The sequence below is a fragment of the Dermacentor andersoni genome, chromosome 11 (assembly GCF_023375885.2).
Source record: "Dermacentor andersoni chromosome 11, qqDerAnde1_hic_scaffold, whole genome shotgun sequence".
NCBI classification, from domain to species: Eukaryota; Metazoa; Arthropoda; class Arachnida; order Ixodida; family Ixodidae; genus Dermacentor; species Dermacentor andersoni.
This window is the reverse complement of record NC_092824.1, coordinates 39,651,512-39,670,871: the sequence shown is the minus strand read 5'-3', so window position 1 is coordinate 39,670,871 and position 19,360 is coordinate 39,651,512.

Genomic DNA, 19,360 nt, shown 5'->3' with positions numbered 1-19,360 from the left:
CAGACGTTAGTACGGTGGCTCGAGCCGCTGAGCTAGCCGAGGAGTTTGTGACGCGTCGGGCTCGCGGAGCTAAGGACGGTCAAAAGGGTGAATTTGGCTCCAAGGTTGAGAGGCCGAAGTTCACACCCATGAGAGCAAGGGGGAACACACGTAGTGCGGATGCGAGTGAAAGCAGTCCGACCGAACCTAAGGAGACGGCGGCAGCCGAAGCCAAACGCAGAAAGCGGTTCGAGACGAGGGAAGCGCGCGTTTGTTATACGTGCCAGAAGCCGGGTCACTTTTCGGCGCAGTGTCCGGAAACAAAAACAAAAGTCGTGTTTTTGTCATTATGCAGCACTGACGAGAACATGAAGCTTCTCGAGCCTTACATGCGAGACCTCCTCGTGAACGGGAAAGAATGCCGAGTGCTTCGCGATTCCGCAGCTACGATGGATGTAGTTCACCCCTCTTACGTAGAACCCGATATGTTCACCGGCGATTGCGCATGGATCAAGCAAGCCGTGGAAGCTCATAGCGTGTGTCTGCCCGTAGCAAAAGTGCTTATTGAGGGACCTTTCGGAGCGCTTGAGACGGAGGCCGCAGTGTCATCTATGCTGCCCCCCCAGTACCCGTACCTATTTTCGAACAGGTCCGATCACCTCCTGCGCGAGAAAGGGCTTTTGTTTTGTGAGGCTAGCGTTCAGGCCTTAACCAGATCGAAGGTTCGGAAGCTCGCTGCAAAGGCGGTAGTTGCGGGGCCGACGTTGTCGAACAATGAGAAAGGGTCAGAGGCGCAGCAAGCTGATGTTCAGAGCACGTCCAAACTGAATAAAATTGAGCCTGTAGCGTTAAAGGCACCAGATACTGGAGAGGAAATGCCCGACACGGGAAAGTTAGAAGAGCTATCTGCAGATTTGCTCATCGCGCCTACGTCAGACGGACTTAATAGGTTGCTAAAAGTCAGCCGGGCGGCTTTGATAGCCGAGCAAAAGAAGGATGGCAGCCTAGAAAACATACGCTGCATTGTCAAGGAAGGTATCGCCAAGAAAAATGCTCGCTTTGTGGAAAGAGGTGGGGTCCTGTACCGGAAGTATCTAGACCGCAGGGGAGTGGAGTTCGATCAGCTGATCGTGCCTCAGTGCTACCGTCAGGATCTGTTGCGCTTGTCGCATGGGGGTTCGTGGTCCGGACACCTAGGAGTTAAGAAAACTAAGGACCGTCTCTTGCAAGAGTACTATTGGCCAGGGTGTTTTCGGGACGCAGACCACTTTGTGAAGACATGCGACACCTGTCAGCGGGTGGGCAAACCAGGGGACAAATCGAGGGCGCCGTTGAAGTTGGTACCTATCATTACGGAGCCTTTTAGACGGCTCGTTATTGATACAGTGGGACCTCTGCCGGTAACAGCCACGGGGTACAGACACATTTTGACTGTGATCTGCCCAGCGACAAAGTTCCCTGAAGCAGTGCCGCTTAAAGAACTCAGCTCAGTTGAGATAGTCAATGCACTACTGTCTATATTTGCGCGAGTTGGTTTTCCTGCGGAAATCCAGTCAGATCAGGGCACGGTGTTTACGAGCGCTTTGACGACAGCCTTTCTCGAAAGGTGCGGGGTAAAGCTGTTACACAGCTCAGTGTACCACCCACAGTCGAATTCCGTTGAGAAGCTCCACTCCGTCATGAAGCGCGTGTTGAGAGCATTGTGTTTTGAACATCAAATTGACTGGGAGCTGTGTCTGCCTGGGGTGATGTTTGCATTACGGACCGCGCCGCATGCGGCTACGGGGTTTTCGCCAGCTGAGCTGGTGTACGGTCGCTCTCTGCGATCTCCGCTTCGCATGCTTCGAGAATCGTGGGAAGGCAGGGGCGACGACCCAGTCGTGGTGGAGTACGTGCTTAAGCTCCTCGAACGCTTAAGAAGGGCACAGGAGTTGTCAGGTGAAGCAATGGCAAAGGCCCAGCAGAGGGCCAAGGTTTATTATGATCGGACAGCCAGGGCCCGTCGTTTTGAGGTGGGCGATGAGGTCATGATATTGCGCACATCGCTAAGGAACAAACTCGACGTGCAGTGGGAGGGCCCAGCACGGATTGTTCAAAAACTGTCGGACGTTAACTACGTGGTGAGTCTGCCAGGAAAGTGGAAAGCACAGCAAGTTTACCACTGTAATCTGCTCAAACCCTATAAACAACGGGAAGCAGTGGTGTGCATGATGGTAAACGTTCCCGAAGAGCTTCCGGTCGAGCTTCCGGGACTAGGCTCAGTGACGAACAGGAAAGACACCGATCAAGTCATTAGTGAGTTAATCAGTAAAGCATCGCTGTCGCCTGAGCAGAAAACCGAACTACACCAGCTCTTACAAGAGTTTCAAGGTCTGTTCTCTGAGAGGCCTGGTAGGACTTCTGTCCTTACTCATGACATAGAGCTTACCTCCCCAGAGCCAGTGCGATCCAAGGCGTACCGGGTGTCACCCCGCCAGAGCGATATTATGGAGGCTGAGGTAAAGAAAATGCTACAGCTCGGTGTTATTGAGGCGGGTGAGAGTGATTATACCTCCCCTTTGATTTTAGTTGAGGTACCGGGCAAGGAACCTCGTCCTTGCGTCGACTACCGCAGGCTTAATTCCATCACTAAGGATCAAATTTATCCGATCCCTAACATCGAGGAGCGCCTTGAGAGAGTGAGTAGCGCTCAGTTTATTTCCACCCTAAATCTTGTCAGGGGTTATAGGCAGGTTCCACTTACAGAAGAGGCTAGTAGGTATGCGGCGTTCATTTCACCAATGGGGACATTTCGTCCTAAAGTTTTGAGTTTTGGTTTGAAGAACGCGCCATACTGCTTTTCAAGCCTCATGGAAAAAGTGTTGCGGGGACAGCAAGAATCCGCTTTACCGTATCTAGACGACGTAGCGATATTCTCCGCATCCTGGCCTGAGCACATGGCCCACTTGCGGGCAGTGCTAACCCGCCTGCGCGATGCGGGCTTGACAGTCAAGGCTCCCAAGTGCCAGTTAGCACAGGCCGAGGTTGTCTACCTCGGACACGTGATTGGTCGGGGTCGTCGCCGCCCTTCTGAAATAAAGGTGGCCGCTGTGCGAGACTTCCCGCAACCGCGCACGAAGACCGATATTCGGTCGTTCTTAGGTGTCGCCGGCTACTATCAGAGGTACATCCCCAGGTACTCTGATATCGCGGCTCCCCTAACGGATGCTCTAAGAAAGACAGAGCCGCAAACAGTCGTCTGGGACGAGACAAAGGAAAGAGCTTTTAGCGCCCTAAAGAGCGCCCTAACAAGCCAGCCTGTGCTACGATCGCCCGACTACACAAAAGGGTTCGTTGTTCAGTGCGATGCTAGTGAGCGAGGCATGGGCGTTGTACTGTGCCAACGGGAAAATGGAGAAGTAGAACACCCCGTCCTGTATGCTAGTCGTAAGCTGACCAGTCGTGAGCAGGCGTACAGCGCCACCGAGAACGAGTGTGCGTGTATCGTGTGGGCCGTTCAGAAATTGTCATGCTACCTAGCCGGCTCGAGGTTTATCATTGAGACGGATCACTGCCCTCTCCAATGGCTGCAGACCATCTCTCCCAAAAATGGCCGCCTCCTGCGCTGGAGCCTCGCTTTGCAACAATATTCCTTTGAGGTGCGTTACAAAAAGGGGAGTCTCAACGGTAACGCCGATGGCTTAAGTCGAAGCCCCTAACGTGGGAATCAGCCTCAAAATTGTTTGTTACTGATGTTTTTCTTCCTGAGGCAGGATTTTTAACATATTGCTTTTGTGTAGTGTTTCAAAGTGATGATGTGCTTTCTAGTGCAATTTTCCGATATGTGGACGCGTTCTGAGTGCTGCTAAACTACTGTAAGGAACTAGGCAGTAGTATAAAAGGGGAAAGAGCCTGGCAGGGCTTAGTGAGGGTCGTGCCGTGCTTGCTGACTGAGCGGTTGAGTTTCGGCGTAGTTCTAACGCTTGCCGGGAACGAGAACAAAAATGTCAACTCTCCCGAAGTCACTTTGCAGTGTCCTGTGTGAACCTGAACGAGTGAACGAGGCCTTCTCTGTGCGCTGCGCTCAAGAAACGCCGAAGGACGACCGACTTCGGTTATGAGCATCATCAAGCGACATCCCTCCGGACAGCGGATGCAGTCCCCTGACCATCGGGATCTCCTTCCCCCGGCGGGGCGGTCTGTTACGTTTCGCCTACGACGCGCGGTATAGCCGGCGCGGATGCAACGGACGCCGGGGCTTCGTTCAAAGCGGCGGACATTTTGGCCCGTTCGGAGCTCCCGCAAAGCCTCCCCGCCAAGCGCGTCCAGGCGTGTTTCAGTGCCACGTGTCTTCGTGTGTGCGTGTGTGTGTGTGTGTGTGCCCACGCTTGTCAAAGCGCGGCAGCCGGGGAGAGGAGCTCCCCGAGTGTGAAGCGAGGAGGTCTGACCACGGCGCCGGCTTGGCGGATGCGTCACTACACTCGTCTCAACATGTCTCTCAGACTGTCCGTGCCCAGTCACGTGCGCCTCTATCGAGGCGTTCCCTCTTGCCCTCAACTCCGAGAGCAGCTGCCCCCGGACGCCGAGAGAGAGGCTCCGATTTCTTCTGTTGAGTTACGTGCTCTCCCGTCTCTCCACTTCGGTCGACCTGACCGCCCGCTCTTTTGCGATGCTAGAATAAACAAGTTGTTCTGTTACCAGTCGACTCATGCTTTGCCGGGACCTTCGGATGCTTCCAGTGCCCCAGGCCGCCAGGCCAACGCTACCCTTGGGGCTTGCGACCCATTTGCAACAGCGGGCGTCAGCGCTGAGAATCCAACACTGGGTTGGTGCCATTTCTCAAGTGTGTGTGGTGTGTATGCAGCGTTTGCCACAACCTTATTAGAAAAAACCTATTCCGTGAGAGTAAGCCCGCCCTTGTCGCCAAACGCATGCACTGGTGTAGCTTCTAATAGACTCCGTTTACTGTCTGGTTTTATTTTAATGCGAATGTAAAGCATCAGTGCTCTGCTAGGAGAGCCTCCGGCATGTATCTTTAGGTATGCATATTGGTCCGGGGGGTTTGGCGAGGAAATGGAGTGAGGGGAGCTGTACGTGTAACCAACCCCACCGACTTGCGCGGCAACTGCGTGAGCGGCTGCGTTTCCCCCATCGGTGCCGGTGTGCCCCGATGTCCATAGGATTTCGACATTTGTCCCATTGTCCTCTATTCTCTCTAGCTTTCTTCTGGTGTCGTTGGCCACATCATCATCTCTCGTAGGCACCGTTAATTCGGTCACAGCTTCGTACGAGTCTGTAAGGATCCGACAATTATTTCGCACACTCTGCTATTCGATGTCTCCCATGTCAATGGGAATGGTGTTAACCGCTCTCCATATAACTAAGAATTCAGCGTGCAAGGCTGCACCCCCGGGAAGCTGACTTGTGTGATAGCCATTGTGTTAAGCTGCAGATGTGCTAACGCAGGCCGTGCTTGCTATGTCATTTGTGATTGCAACGTCCGTGTAGATTCCAATGGTGTGCAGCGGCGTTCTTATTTCCAATCTCTTTTCAAATATTTTTCTAGCTTTCGCGTTTCGTCTGGCGATAGGGCATTGTTGCGTCCATATGTCCAGTGGTGCTTCCAATGGTGGTGTTATGGTCGCTTTCGCGGGCTCTGGCTTAGCATGGTCTTGTTTATCGCGTGCCATCATCTTTTTTCCTTGAGTGGTGTCTTTCAACCGTGTTCGCATTTGAATTCGTGCTTCATTGATTATGTCCCGTATGGGCGGAATCGTTACGAGCTTGAGCGGGTCCTCGTTCCTCGTGTGCTTCGGTAGCCCAGTGATCGTACGGTGGGTGGCCCTGTGTAACTTTTTGATGTCGCCGAGGTCTCTTTCAGAGAATTCGTACACGGGTGCCCCGTAAAGAATCCTTTCTACCGCGACCACTTTTGGAAGCGTTTGACACGCTTTCTGACGCGCTCCGCCATACTTGCTCGATATTCTTCTAAGCATGTTCCACAGCGGTCTCCATTTTTGCTTTAGTGTGCAAATCCATAGCTGGGGACGGTTGCAGCTAGCAATCTGTGTTCCGAGGATCCTTATTTATCTATTGGTGGACGTAATATCACTTTCGCCGATGTGTAAAGTGATCTGCTTGTTTACATTGGTCGCTTTCCTTCCGTCTACACTGATCAAATCCGTCTTCTCTGCGGAGGGTTGCAGTCCGAGGTTATCTAAAGTGTTTCTAAGGCTCAGGATCGCTGCTTGCAGTTCAGTTTGCATGCTCTGTATGTCGGAATAATCCGCAGCCTCCGTCCATATTCTTATATCGTCGGCGTAAATAGCAATACTGGCCTAAGTATTTCGCTCAAGACTTCCTCCCACCCATGTCAAGGCCAGATTGATTAGCATAGGTCCGAGGATGGAGCCCTGGGGCACTCCCATATCTAAGTAGTAGGTCTTCGGACTCCATCCTGGTGCATTGCCATGGACCTGGATTGGTCTGCTTTGGAGTAAGCTACGGATGCTGTGTTCCGGCCGCAGAGCCCTCCACGTCTCAGTAAGGTGCCTGGTGGTGGTCTCGTGCGGACGATGCCCTCTCGGTGAGCGCATATTCCCCCTTATCTTTTAAGTGGTTCAATACTTACAAGCATTTGTCTCGTAAACCATATTTATTTCAAGGGGATTTTCCACGTCTCAATAATTTCTCTCGTCGTATTCGAGTTGTGATTGCCGAGTTATAGTTTGTTAACGAAGCTTTCCCTCAAGTCTAAGTATTTTAAGGCAGTTTGTCGTGTGCGTATCATGGCCACTCACGCTTATATCGCCTTCCGTTTCTCTACCACGGGTGCGCTTTAAAACCACGGCGCTGCAATTTTGCTTCAGAGACTTTCCTTTCCTTCCTTCTTCTCCGCCCTTAAACTGGCTCTCTTAACTACTACACGCAGAGACAAAGCAACAGCGCGCGCATTAGATCACGCGCTCACCGTGCACGTGATCAAGCTTTTCCAAGTCTCTAAAGCCGCTCGAGTTCGCTCTTCTCCTCGGGCGGCCATTTTTCCCAGAAAGTATTCCTTCTAAATCGACTATCGCGGACATCATCAGTCCCTTTCCACGTATGTATGAGGCTCGGAGCAGGAGCTATGGCGCTTGAAAGTAAACTGGAGCCTGACGAACCAACCTACTGAGCTATCTTTTCGGGCAACATCCAAGGGTCACGAGTTCAAATCACCTCTTATGTTCCTTTCCCCCCCCCCCCCTTTTTTTTAATGTCTTAATTTTCTTGTATGTTATCACTGTGCGGGAACCCTCCTAAAAAATTATATATATCCTCAATTATGCATGTCCACACATGTGCAGATCATAAATACCAGGTTCTCTAGCCGAGTGCCATCCGCGCGGTATAACCGAGCTCAGATTGGTCCACCTTGACTGATCAAATAAGGCACCACTGTAGGTTAAATGAGGCGTACAACTCCTGCGGGACCCACCGTGGTTACTCAGTGGCTATGGTGTTAGACTGCTGAGCACGAGTTCGCGGGATCGGATCCCGGCCACGGCGGCCGCATTTCGATGAGGGCGAAATGCGAAAACACCCGTGTACTAAGATTTAGGTGCACGCTAAAGAACCCCAGGTGGTCGAAATTTCCGGAGTCCTCCAATACGCGTGCCTCATAATGAGAAAGTGGTTTTGTCACGTAAAACCCCATAATTTAATTTTTAATTTAACTCCTGCGGGGACAGTAGAGTATCCGCCTTTCGTGCAAGAGGACCGTGATTCAAATCCCGGTGCCGCACAATTCTCCATCGGAAAATACCAAAAAAAGAACCGTGTGTTGAGAAAATTGCACAAACAGGTCTGGAGTGCGGCCTGATCCCGGTGACCAGAACCGGTAACGCACCCTCTCACCAGAGCAGGATTGGCCAACCTGGTGTAGTACTTGGCCACAACCTCCTATATGGATACAACAATCAAACGCCGGCCCTCAGTCTCCAGCAGCCGCGAAGCAACTGACCACGGCGGCGGTCACATCTGTGACGCAGCAGAGGGTGCTAAGAATACCTGGCTCCGGACAGGCCGCCATTGGAATTTGAATCTGGCAACGTTTAACGTTAGAACGTTATCTAGTGAGGAGAGTCTAGCAGTGTTATTGGAGGAATTAGAGGGTAGTAAATGGGATATAATAGGGCTCAGTGAGGTTAGGAGGACAAAAGAAGCCTATACAGTGCTAAAAAGCGGGCACGTACTGTGCTACCGGGGCTTAGCGGAGAGACGAGAACTAGGAGTCGGATTCCTGATTAATAAGGAAATAGCTGGTAACATACAGGAATTCTATAGCATTAACGAGAGGGTGGCAGGTCTTGTTGTGAAACTTAATAAGAGGTACAAATTGAAGGTAGTACAAGTCTACGCCCCTACATCCAGTCATGATGACCAGGAAGTCGAAAGCTTTTATGAAGACGTGGAATCGGCGATGGGTAAACTGAAAACAAAATACACTATACTGATGGGCGACTTCAATGCCAGGGTAGGCAAGAAGCAGGCTGGAGACAAGTCAGGGGGGGAATATGGCATAGGCTCTAGGAATAACAGAGGAGAGTTATTAGTAGAGTTTCCAGAACAGAATAATATGCGGATAATGAATACCTTTTTCAGCAAGCGGGTTAGCCGAAAGTGGACGTGGAAGAGCCCGAATGGTGAGACTAGAAATGAAATCGATTTCATACTCTGCGCGAACCCTGGCATCATACAAGATGTAGGACCATAGGATGCTAAGAACTCGAATTATTCTTGACTTGAGGAGGGAACGGAAGAAACTGGTACATAAAAAGCCAATCAACGACTTAGCGGTAAGAGGGAAACTAGAGGAATTCCGTACCAAGCTACAGAAGAGGTACGCGGCTTTAACCCAGGAAGAGGAACATAGTGCTGAAGCAATGAACGACAATCTCATGGGCATCATTAAGGAGTGCGCAATAGAAGTCGGTGGTAACGCCGTTAAACAGGAAACCAGTAAGCTATCGCAAGAGACGAAAGATCTGATCAAGAAACGCCAATATATGAAAGCCTCTAACCCTGCAGCTAGAATAGAACTGGCAGAACTTTCGAAGTTAATCAACAAGCGTAAGACAGCGGACATAAGGAACTATAATATGGATAGAATTGAACAGGCTCTGAGGAACGGAGGAAGCCTAAAAGCAGTGAAGAAACTAGGAATAGGCAAGAACCAGATGTGTGCGTTAAGAGACATAGCCGGCAATATCGTTACTGATATGGATGAGATAGTTCAAGTGGCTGAAGAGTTTTATAGAGATTTATACAGTACCAGTAACACCCAGGACGATAAGGTGAGAGAGAATAGTCTAGAGGAACTTGAAATCCCACAAGTAACGCCGGAACAGGCAAAGAACGCCTTGAGAGTTATGCAAAGGGGGAAGGCAGCTGGGGAGGATCAGGTAACAGCAGATTTGTTGAAGGGCGGTGGGAACACCGTCCTAGAAAGATTGGCCGCCCTATATACACAATGCCTCATGACCTCGAACGTACCGGAATCTTGGAAGAACGCTAGCATAATCCTAATCCATAAGAAAGGGGACGCCAAAGACTTGAAAGATTATAGACCGATCAGCTTACTGTCCGTTGCCTACAAAGTATTTACTAAGGTAATCGCAAATAGAATCAGGAATACCTTAAACTTCTGTCAACCAAAGGACCAGGCAGGATTCCGTAAAGGCTCCTCAACAAAAGACCATATTCACACTATCAATCAGGTGATAGAGAAATGTGCGGAAGATAACCAACCCTATATGTAGCCTTCATTGATTACGAAAAAGCATTTGATTCAGTCGTAACCTCCGCCGTCATGAAGGCACTACGGAATCAGGCTGTAGGTGAGCCATATGTAAAGATACTGGAAGATATCTATAGCGGTTCCACAGCCATCGTAGTCCTCCACAAAGAAAGCAACAAAATCCAAATAAAGAAAGGGGTCAGACAGGGACATACGATCTCTCCAATGCTATTCACAGCATGTTTACAGGAGGTATCCAGACACCTGAAGTGGGAAGAATTGGGGATAAAAGTTGATGGAGAATAGCTTAGCAACTTGCGATTCGCTGATTGATATTGCCTTGCTTAGTAACTCAGGAGACCAAATGCAATGCATGCTAACTGACCTGGAGAGACAAAGCAGAAGGGTGGGTCTGAAAATTAATCTACAGAAAACTAAAGTAATGTTTAACAGTCTCGGAAGAGAACAGCAGTTTATGATAGGTAGCGAGGCACTGGAAGTGGTAAGGGAATACATCTACTTAGGGCAGGTAGAGACCACGGATCCGGATCATGAGACTGAAATAACCAGAAGAAAAAGAATGGCCTGGGGCGCGTTTGGCAGGCATTCTCAAATCATGAACAGCAGGTTGCCACTATCCCTCAAGGGGAAAGTGTATAACTGCTGTGTGTTACCAGTACTCATGTATGGGGCAGAAACCTGGAGGCTTACGAATAGGGTTCTGTTGAAATTGAGGACGCCGCAACGAGCTATGGAAAGAAGAATGATAGGTGTAAGGTTAAGGGATAAGAAAAGAGCAGATTGGGTGAGAGAACAAACGCGGGTAAATGACATCTTAGTTGAAATACAAAAAAAAAGAAATGGGCATGGGCCGGACATGTAATGAGGAGGGAAGATAACCGATGGTCATTAAAGCTTACGGACTGGAGTCCAAGGGAAGGGAAGCGTTGTAGGGGGCGGCAGAAAGTTAGGTGGGCGGATGACATTAAGACGTTTGCAGGGACAACATGGCCACAATTAGTACATGACCGGGGTAGTTGGAGAAGTATGGGAGAGGCCTTTCCACTGCAGTGGGCGTAACTAGGCTGATGATGATGATGATGATGACAGATCCAATTGTATGTTTTTTGGATAGGGTACCAGGTTGCCAATTCCTGTAAGGTGGCATCTTGTTTCACGTTATCGAATGCTTTACTCATATGGACTGCAAGAATATAGTCATGTACCTGTTTGCGAAGCTTGCGTTTGATCACACTAGGTTTGGCATGCTTTATAAATTCTGTACAAGAACATCAAGATATTGTTACATAAGAAGAGGCAGATGAAAAGCTATATACAAGTATATTTACAACGTAATACGCCGCACTTGGCCAAGAGGCAACAGCCCGCCTTAGCCACACGAAAAGACATTCTTGGTGCCGCAGGGGGTCTTTAAGCTTCCCGGCGTGAAGCAACCGTAGCTTTAAGGTAATTGTTTTTTCGATCGCGTGTGAAACTAGGTACAACAAGAAATCATAATTTAGAATGTTCTGCTGGCACGGTTCTTTTATGCGACGTCATAGGTGAACAGATTTATAGACTGTCCGCGATTATTTGGCTAAGTAAATAAGCAGAAAAAGTGCATTTTCATAAATTCCTTACGTAAGAATTGTTAACATTCGAGTCACACTAACTTTTCAATATGTTTCATCATGTTTACTATCAAATCAAGCACTTTTAGGCAATATTGCTTCCTCCTTTGGTAATAAGAAACTTTTTGACTATGTTTAGACCTTAATCAAACAATAAGGACCTCCTATTAAAAAATTTGTGAAATGGCTAATTATTGGCACAAGCATTTTATCTTGTTACCTAGAAATATTAGGTGGAGGAAATTTTGTTTGAGGAAGAAAAAAATGTCTTGAAGTCGACAACCAATGTCATCAGTTGGACCTGTACCTACACTATAAAACATGCGCTGGCGGCAATTGAATACTTTCCATGCTTATGAACTGCATAGGTACTGCAGAGGTACTCTTCACCTGACCGGACATAGGAAGCAAATATCAAGAAATTTCAAGTTCGCATTCTATAGCCTGCTGTGACTGTCTGTAGGTCTGACAAGGCGCTGTTTTCGGTCTCGTGTCAGGTAGCAGACAGAAAGTCACAATGTGATTCTTCTTCCTCTTCTTTTGATTATACTGCCATGGTACAGAATTAGGCTAATTTTGCCACTGCCTACTATGCGAAAAAGGCAAATCTATGCCAAATTTGTCTACCTATTGTCCCCGAAGCCCCAAACGGGAAGGGGGGAACTGACTAACATGCGCGTATTACGATATACTTATACCGCGGTCAAGTGAAACAGTCAGTGTTCAGTTGGCAAACAGCCAAACAGCCAGCTAAACAGGGCATACGTGTGCCAGAAAATGTAGGGGCAGGGAGTACATGTTCTTCAATGAAGGCAAATTTCGGGAGCCCCGGCCGGTCAGATTTATTTTGGACTTAAAGTTTACTTTTTCTCACCTTTTACCCGAAATGAAGTTTCTTGATCAAAAGCTGAAGGAATGGTGCGTATAATGAGCAACCTCACGTATTTTCCCGAGGTCCTTAATGCCTAGTTTAGGTCTTACTATCTAAAAAATCAACTTTGCGCGAAATGCTGAAGTGCTTCTTTAGAAATGTGCTTTATATCACATTGCTAAATAATTTTTACCACAGGCTATAAAACTGGCAACATAGAAATGTTGGGCTGAAACATTTAGGATTTTTATACGAAAGAAATATTTCTTTGCTTCCTCCTGATAGACAGAGCACAGAAAAAACTGTAATAACGTTGAGCAATAAAGAATGGACCAAATTAGCCACGAGACTATTGAGTATTTATAATATACCTTGCATGTACAGTGCCACACGACCGGATCTTAAGCCTAATGTCCCACATAGAGAGAAACCATAATATTGTTACGTAGGAAGACGCAGAGGAAAAGCTATGTACAAGTATATTTACAAGGAAAATACGCTGCGCTTGGCCAAGAGGCAACAGCCCGCGCTAGCTTCTTATCGTCGTCGTTGTCTTCTTACTGCTCGCCTTTTCGTCATCAGTAATACTATTCCGTAGCACTACCCCCGGCGGCAAAAGCACCGTCCCGGAGCGACTAATAGCCGGACTCGGAAGCAGTGTAGTAGGCCTTGAGCCTACTGACGTGCACGACATCACTAGATGCCAGAGTAGATGACGAGGTTGAGCTCACAGGAACAATTCCGTACGTCACAGGCGTCACCTGGCGCAGCACGCGGTAGGGCCCTGTGTATCGCGAAAGGAGCTTTTGTGAAAATCCTACGTGACGAGAACGCGACCACAAGAGCACGAGCGCACCAGGCGAAAACTGTACGTCAAGGTGGAGGGCGTTGTACTGACGCTGCTGAGTGGTTTGCGAGTCCGTCAGTCGAGCACGGGCAAGCTGGCGTGCATGGTCGGCGAGCGCCATGGCGTCGCGCGCATACTCGCTTGTTGAGATCGAAGCAGGTGGAAGTGCCGTGTCAAGGGGCAAGGTCGGTTCGCGACCGTAGAGTAGATAAAAGGGAGAAAATCTGGCGGTTTCGTGCCGGGAAGAATTATAAGCAAATGTGACGTAAGGAAGGGCAATGTCCCAGTCGTGGTGGTCCTTGGAAACGTACTTGGACAGCATATCGGTAAGAGTACGGTTTAACCGCTCTGTCAGGCCATTGGTTTGAGAATGGTATGAGGTAGTCAGCTTGTGTTGAGTAGAGCGGAACGTACAATGTCGGCGATAACTTTCGAGGGGAAGTTGCGACCACGGTCAGTGAGCAGCTGTCGCGGGGTGCCATGAAGTAAGATAATGTCACGCAAGAGAAAGTCCGCGACGTCAGTGGCGCAACTGGTAGGGAGAGCCCGCGTGATAGCGTATCGGGTGGCGTAATCAGTTGCGACGACTACCCATTTGTTCCCAGAGGATGACGTGGGAAAGGAACCAAGGAGGTCTTATCCAACACAAAAGAACGGTTCCACAAGAACAGGTATCGGCTGGAGATGACCGGCAGGTAGCACCTGAGGTGTTTTCCGACGCTGGCAGGTATCACAGGCAGCAACATAGCGTCGGACGGAGCGAGCGAGACCAGGCCAATAGAAGTGGCGGCGGACGCGGTCGTACGTGCGGGTTACGCCAAGATGTCCTGCAGTAGGCGCGTCATGCATCTCAAAGAGCACAGTCTGTCGTAGATGTTTTGGCACGACAAGAAGATCACATCTGTCAGGGAGGAAGTTCCTTCGGTACATAATTCCACCCTGGAGAACATATCGGCGAACGGACGCCTCGGTAGGTGTAGAGCGCAGACGCTCGATGAGTGCTCGCAGCGGTTGGTCTCTGTACTGCTCATCGGTGATGTTAGCGAAGGCAGACACAGAGAAAATGCCGTTGGTGGTACTGCTGTCGGCGTCGTCATGCTCGTCAACCGGATAACGAGACAGGCAGTCAGCTTCTATGTGTAGTCGGTCAGATTTGTAGGTGACAGTATATGAATATTCTTGGAGGCGTAATGCCCAGCGACCAAGTCTTCCTGTAGGATCTTTCAGTGAGCATAACCAGCAAAGCGCGTGATGGTCTGTGACAACGGAAAAGAGTCGGCCATATAAGTTTGGGCGGAACTTCGCAACCGCCCAAACTAGGGCCAGACACTCACGCTCAGTGATGGAATAGTTGCGCTCCGCGTGTGAGCGGAGCCTGCTGGCGTAAGAGATAACACGGTCGTTGCCGCGCTGGCGTTGTGCCAGTACTGCGCCAATTCCGTGACCGCTGGCATCAGTACGGACTTCGGTAGGCGCAGAAGGATCGAAATGGGCCAGAACGGGAGGCGTTGTGAGAAGGTCGATTAGAAGCGAGAATGCAGAGGCCTCGTTATCGCCCTACTGGAAAGGGGCGTCTTTTTTCAAAAGCTCGGTTAGTGGTCGTGCTATGGCCGCGGAATTTTTCACGAAACGGCGGAAGTAGGAACAAAGGCCAGGCCATGAAGCGGCGCACATCCTTGACACACTTCGGAACAGGGAAGTGCGTAACACCATGGATCTTGCCTGAGTCCGGTTGCACTCCGTTCGCGTCAACGAGATGCCCAAGGAGGGTAATCTGGCGACGGCCGAATTGGCACTTCGATGCGTTCAGTTGCAGACCGGCGCGACGAAAAACGTCCAGGGCTGCCGAGAGGCGCTCGAGGTGCGTAGCGAACGTTGGGGAGAATGCTATGACGTCGTCCAAGTAGCACATGCATATGGACCATTTCAAACCGTGAAGAAGGGAGTCCATCATCCGTTCAAAAGTGGCAGGAGCGTTACATAGACCGAACGGCATCACTTTGAATTGATAAAGACGGTCCGGAGTTGCAAAAGCAGTCTTCTCGCGGTCGAGATTGTCCACGGCAATCTGCCAGTAGCCGGAGCGGAGGCCAATAGAGGAGAAGTAGCGAGCACCATGGAGGCAGTCAAGGGCGCCATCGATCCGAGGTAGGGGACACAAGTCCTTTTTGGTAACCCTGTTAAGGTGCCGATAATCCACGCAAAAGCGCCATGAGCCATCCTTCTATTTTACCAGTACAACAGGTGACGCCCATGGACTACATGACGGTTCTATGATGTTCTTGGCAAGCATTTTGAGAACTTCTGCGTGAATAACTTGACGCTCAGCCGGTGACACTCGATACGGGCGGCGATGAACAGGAGGGGCATCGCCGGTATTAATGCGATGTTGAACAGTTGTAGTTTGGGCCAAAGGACGATCGTTAAAGTCAAAAATATCGTTGTAGGAAAACAGAACGCGGTAGAGCTCACGAGCGTGCTCAGACGGCATGCCGGGCGCAATCGTTTTCTGTAAGTCGGCGATGGTACAAGTTGTCGACTGAGATGGTAGAGGAGGATCGGCTGAATTGTCGTCTACCTCAATAGATGCTATTGAGTGATCTTTGAATGAGTAAAGCTAGGCCAGAGACATCCCGCGTGGCAGCACTTGCGTCGTCAAGCCAAAATTGACCACTGGCAGGCAGACGCAATTAGCCGTAGTAGATAAAACCGTATGGGGTACAGTGATCCCGCGTGTAAGGAGGACGTCTTGCATAGAAGCCGCGATATAGTGACCGTCGGGCACTGGTGCGGATGACACTAGGTCAACGTAAGTCAGTGCCGTAGGTGGCAAGCGAACGAAGTCGACGGAACTGAGGCGACTGGGGTGTGCTTCAGCGGGATCCAGAACAGGCAGGTCAAGACGGAGAGTACTGGCGGAACAATCATTGAGAACAGAATGTGCGGAGAGGAAGTCTAAGCTGAGGATGATGTCGTGGGGACAGTGGGCGATGACTGTGAATAGCACAATTGTGGAGTGGTCGGCGAACGAGACGCGGGCGGCACACATACCAATTACGGGGGCTGTTCCGCCATCGGCGACAGGGACAACATGCGTCGTGGTGGGCGTGATTATTTTTTTCAGGCGGGTACGAAAGTCAGCGCTCATTACCGACAAATGCGGCCCAGTGTCTATAAGAGCGGATACGCGAACACCGTCCACTTGCACGTCAAGAAGGCTCAGATGAGTGGGCAACGTCAGTAGAGGATTTGGCGGCGTAGGGAGCAATGCAGCGTCACCTCGAGGCGCTGCATCATCTAGTTTTTCGGCTGGCAGCGGCGTCCGAAAGGAGTCGGCGAAAAGGAGCGACGGGGCTGGGGAGAGCGAGATTGTCGTCGTTGGGGCGAAGGTGAACGTGAATAGGGGTGGTTCGGCGCAGGAGAGTCAGTGGCGGCAGTATCGGAGCGTGCGGCATAGGGACGAGAAGGGCCACCTGAGGGGCGAGAGTAGGCAGTATGTGCAGACCGGGTCGGGGAAGTCCAGCGACTGCGACAGTGCCGCGAAATGCGCCCTATGCGACGGCAGTGAAAACAAATGCGCTTGTCGGCAGCAGTGCGCCATTCAGCTGGGTTGCGGAAACGTGGTGGGTAAGAAGATGCGGGACGGGGCGGAATCGAAGAAGCCGGATGGGTATCAGGGCGATGCGCCGAGCAGATGGTGTGAAGGCCCATGTTTTCGAACCCCTGGCGGACAACTGCCTGGATCAGGAAAACCGTGACTGCAGGTGCGTTGGTGGGGCTGGAGTCGAAGGCAGCCGGATAGGCTGCATCAATCTCACGCCGGACGATCTTGGTAATATCACCAGTGTTGTTGGGACGAGGAGCGTCGGCACAGGAAGATGTCGCTGGGGTGTTGTGCAAACGGGCAAACTGCTGGTCGATACGTCGGCTTTTAGCGAGTTCCAGGCGGCGGCACTCTTTTATAACAGCATCCACCGTCGCGACGTTGTTGAATACGAGCAAGTTGAAGGCGTCATCGGCAATGCCTTTGAGGATGTGAGATACCTTGCCTCACTCAGTCATGTGTGCATCAACTTTGCGGCACAGAGCCAGGACGTCCTGAATGTACGTGACATAGGGCTCTGTTGACGTCTGCACACGGCCGGAAAGCGCCTTCTGCGCGGCAAGTTTGTGACCGTAGGGTTTGCGAACAAGTCTCGGAGCTTTTGCTTGAGCGAATCCCAACTGGTGAGCTCCTCTTCGTGCGTCCGAAACCAAACTGGAGGTGTCCCCACCGAGGTAAAAGACTACGTTGGCGAGCATGAGAGTAAGGTCCCACCGGTTATTGCGGCTGACGTGTTCGTACAAGCTGATCCATTCCTCGACGTTTTCCCCATCTTTGCCCGAGAATACGCCAGGATGACGAGGAGCAGGGAGAGTGATGTAGGTCGTCGTAGTGGCAGCAGGTGTCGGAGGCGGCTGATTCGAGTTGTCATCGCTAGGAGCCATGAAGTTAGGCTCGACGTACCGTCCACTGAGAAGCTCCGTGACGAGGTACAGGGAACGTCCACCTCCACCAGATATGTTACGTAAGAACACGCAGATGAAAAGCTGTATACAAGTATATTTACAACGTAACACGCCGCACTTGGCCAAGAGGCAACAGCCCGCGCTAGCCTCCAATCGTCGTCGTCGTCTTCTTACTGTTCACCTCTTCGTCATCGGTAATACTATTCCGTAGCAATATGACAGAAAGGCATTACCTTTTTCCTTCGCTCTCGTTGATACTGGATGACACAGTGTTATCAATGAGGAACAATTCTCATACTTCTGGATCATGGTGCGATTTGAAACATGCTTGTATTACTGTTACAGATGGTGTCAAAGTATGACCCGGCAGCCGAACATGTTTAGGTAATGGCAGGCGCGGCAAGCTGTTGACGTGTGCATTCTTGTTGTTGAATCGGATACTGAAATATGTTGAGGTTTGACCGATACACTGCATGTGACACACTGAACATTCAAGAGATAGATGATGATTGTACTGTCGCAAGTGAAGTCGCCGTTGATTTTAACCGAAAATTGGATGCTGTGCTTCTAGCAGTTTTTGCTGTGGTCATATGTGTACAAACTTTACAACGGGATTATTGCAGGTATTAGAAGCAGCAGGAGGAATCGCGTTATACTTTGGAGATATTACTAGGTCACGAAGATTCCTAGAGTGACGATAAACCACTCTAGGTGATTCCGCGAAATATTGTTTTAAAACGGTAGCTCTTTGTCAGTCAGATATAATGATTCCTGAGTATGTGCGACACGTTAGGAGCAGATGCAGAGTGGTCGTGCTGCTTCTTCCACCGTATCCTTACAGGTTCTGCCGTTCCGGTAAAGCGGACGTCGACTATAGGTTTGGCGGAGCACGAGCAAGTGCGTGCTAATCACCAATAGAATGCAACCCTAATGTTGGCAGAAATGTTATTTAGCTTGAAAGACACTGCGATAGTACGCTTCATTAACAACAAAGCTGACATGGGACCTGGGATACTTCCAAAGAAAAATTACGTGACGCCTAGGAGAAGCCCGCTGGCCACAAGATCGCCGCAAAAGATATGCCCGCATACCGTGCGCTGACATTCAGACAATCGTCTGTCTCATACATAAAATACGTGTTATCGCTGCGCCTAAAGGCCGATTCCGAGATGTCATAGGCCGCCAAGGCTGGGATTATATTGAAAGAGAGTGACAACGGCGCCTTCAACCTTCAAATGTGTAAAAAAATTTTCTATAGTAGACGCCGTTGTATAAGAGTGCCAGTGCTTTGAGAAGGCTAAACGTTCAAGCATTGGATGTGTTTGCCTGGCTTCCCCTCATGACATTGACTTCCTTTTTCATAGTCCACACGGCAGCACAGCCGTCAGTTCTGTCAGATCAGCTTACTCAGATTAAACGCCGCGAACAGGAGACTGCTGAACTTAATGCCGGTCACTCGGCCATCATTGCGATTCGATTTGTCCAAGCTATTGTCCAGCAGCAACTCGCCGAAACGGGTACCCATTCTGCATTGTTTGCCAGCCAAACACAAATTTCGTGACGTGCGCTCTCGTTCTATCCAGAGCTATCATTCCCTAAACTGCTGCGTGGAGTACCCCTGACGATCAACAGATGTGCTTTGTACTCGTATCGGCCACGTCAACGTTACTTCTCCACCCGCTGGTCCTAGCCGCCTCGATCGTCGTGTGCCCTTCACCGCTCTCCAGATAGCAACTGCTTCCTACCTATAACCCTATCGTATCTCGCCA